Below are 3171 nucleotides of genomic sequence, written 5' to 3'. Positions count from 1 at the left end.
CCCCCGAGCACTACCAGGAGTGACAAGAAATAACAGTCACAAGCTGGCAGAGGGTAGATTTAGGCTAGATATCAGGAGGAGCTACTTCACTGTCAGGCTGCTAGGATCTGGAATCAACTTCCAAGAGAAGTGGTGCTGGCTCCTACCCTGGGGGTCTTTAAAAGGAGGCTGGATGAACACCTTGCTGGGGTCATTTGACCCCAGTACTCTTTCCTGCCATGGCAGGGAGTTGGACTTGATGATCTGCTCAGGTCCCTTCCGACCCTACCAACTATGAAACTATTTTGCTGTTCCTTACACAAAAATAATTTGCATGGCGTTGGCAATCTCCAAACAAATTGCAGAACAATGTGACTAACTGCAGGTGTGTGATCATCACTGGAAAAACCTGAAACATTCTAAAACTTTAAGGAGCTTCAAACATCCACCATTTTCAAAAGATAAATGAATGTTATTAGTAGATGTTAAGAATCATGAACCAAAAAGATGACAAACCCAGAAGGGAAATACAGAGTGCCCAAGTGAGGGACTAATGTAAGAGAGATGGGGGGAGGGGGCAGGAATGCAACTAGGTTACAGAAAATACAATGTTAACCAGATAAGCCTGGGGGTGGAGGAAGGGGATAGGGGAGGGCAGGGGGTCGTGATGCTGAGAGCGAAAGAAGATAGATTTACACAAACCTGTACAATAGTCTACGATGGTGGAGGGGGTAGGTTGAAGAAAGTTTCTCAGTCTCAGTCTATGGAGTCTTATTGTGGGGGTCCTCTTCAGGGGGATCCACCTCTTTGGGTGGAAGAGTTACTTTTCTCACTCTTCCAAAAGTGGAACTTCTCTCTCAACAGTACATTGGCCAGAGGTATGGGATAGACAATATTTGAGCCTATGTGGCTGATGAACATAATGCCTGATTGTTTGTGAATATAATTTTTATAAATCTATAACTATATAGCAAGAATACCTCATTTATATAATTAAAATGGGGGACTTAGAACTTCACAATAAGACAAACACCACTGTCTTCTAAACTTCAAAGTACCTGAGACACAGGACGTTAACATAATAACATACAGATGTACTTGAGCAGTTAGATGTTTTAAAAACATTGTGACAATTGCTCTTCTCTCAATGATCTATTCATTTTGGCCAACTGATGCCAAGATAATGCTTGCAGGGGGTGGAATGCACAAAATAATTTCAATGTGTAAAAGAGATCTCTAAAAAATTTCTAAAATAGTTCTTTTCTATATATGGTTCATGGAGAAGGCACAAAAGGGGCAATACTGCCAAATACACATTGGCCAGGTACAGATATAACGCTTAGACCAGTCCAAGTGATTGGAAACCAATCTAAACCCATAACTGTACAGCAGTTTGGTGCACATAGACCAGTCTAAAAATGGCAGAAGCAGGTCTAAAATCAACCTGGTTTGAGGTACACACCGATCAGATCAATCTAGGTTAGACCAGTGCATTGAACTTCTGTCCCAGTTCCCCTAATGATTCAAGTTAGGTCACTGTCCTTCAGCATCCCAGATCCCTTTGCAACCCCTGTACTACTCCTCCCCCTGCCCTGCATCCCATACCTCTCACCCCACCCTCAGGAGGTGAACTAGCATTCAGCTGCTCTGGCCAAGTGACCTGTGGGCCCTGCACCCAAGCTCTTAAGATGTGACCCAGCACAGCCCTTCTCCCCACCCCTGGCTCCTGCCTCCAGCCATCTACCAATCTGCCAGCAGCAGGCAGGCAGCAGGGGAAAGGGAGGCATCTGTGTCCCCTGCATGAGCCCTAGAACCTGGGAATCTACATCCCTGGGCCATGCCCTCACACCCCATCATGAAACACCCCAGGATGCACGTACACACACACCTGACACTGAGCCCAAGAAACTCCTTGAATTTAGGCACAACCCCACAGAGCCCAACCCTGGCTCGCATACCCAGCCAGGGACCCCCATGCTCCCATGCTCTGGCATGGGAAACCTCAAAGCTGGCTCCCACACAGCCAACCAGGGACCACCCCCCCCAGGCTCCTGTGCTTTGACACAGCCCCACAGACCCAGACTGGCTCCCACACACCACATCTCAGAGACCATAGTGAGGTATGCTGCTAGCTGGATGCCAGCATGGACTCCTCCTACACCCCCAAGCAGGAGCTGATGTGAGCAGCATTCCTCTGGAAGATCAGGGTGGCAAAATGCAGAACATTGGGACTGGGCCTCCATGTTGGCAACACTGTGACCTCTGTGGCTCAGTCACTGCCAGCAGGGACCCAGGCCATGTGTACCTGGAGTACTGCAAGGCTTTTTTAACCCACACCTACAAGGTCCTGGAGTACTAGAGTGGGAGGGAGGTTGGGAGGGGGGCACTGAGCATCCATGCCAGGGCAAGCAGGCAGATGCCCCCAAAAACTTCAGGTGGGGGGTGGCCAACTGCCTCTCTGGTGCAGGTAGAGGACACTGGAAATTTCCAGGCTGGGGTTAAGAGCATTGCCAGCATCACAAGGTCTCTACTGGAAGCTCCTGGAAAGTTTGACATTGTGGACATGGCTTGACCAGTAGAGTCCCAGTCACTCTGGAGCAGGGGCTGCACCCAGCTGCAGTGAGAGGGAGAGCCATGCATCAGTCCTTGCACCTTTGTTCATCCTCTGCTCTTGCCATCCATCCACCCTTCCAGCCTTTCTTCTCCCCCCTCCCAGCCTGATCCTTATCCACCCATGGGTAGGTGTCAAGACCACATAGGCACCGCTTCCAACAATGGAAGTCCCCCATCCCATCCTCCTCCACTACCCAACCCCTCACATAACTGGGACTATTAGGTGATGAGGGATCTCATCACCATCTGGGGTGAGGAGAACACACAGTACCAGCTCCAGAAAGGACACCAGAACAGGGATGTTTTCAGGTGCAATGCCCAGCAGATGGAGGTGTGGGCGCCACTAAAGGAACAGAAAAGTACAGTTTGCCCCTGCTCCACATGGCCATGATGGGGACCCAGTCACTGGGGGAAATGTGGAGCCCCTGGAGAGGAGCAGAGGAAGGAAGGGTGAGAAGGGGGACCTGCAACTGCTACAGGCCATCCCCATAGTCACAGCCTTCTCTCAGGCCATTGTGGCTGAGAAGCCCAAAATGGGTTCTGGGGTACAGGGATGAAGGAGCATGGGGGGGGGGGGGG

This window comes from Gavialis gangeticus, unplaced genomic scaffold (assembly GCF_001723915.1).
Source record: "Gavialis gangeticus isolate Ggan-Ray unplaced genomic scaffold, GavGan_comp1, whole genome shotgun sequence".
Taxonomy (NCBI): Eukaryota; Metazoa; Chordata; order Crocodylia; family Gavialidae; genus Gavialis; species Gavialis gangeticus.
The sequence above is the reverse complement of the archived record's forward strand: the minus strand, read 5'-3'. Positions refer to the sequence as shown.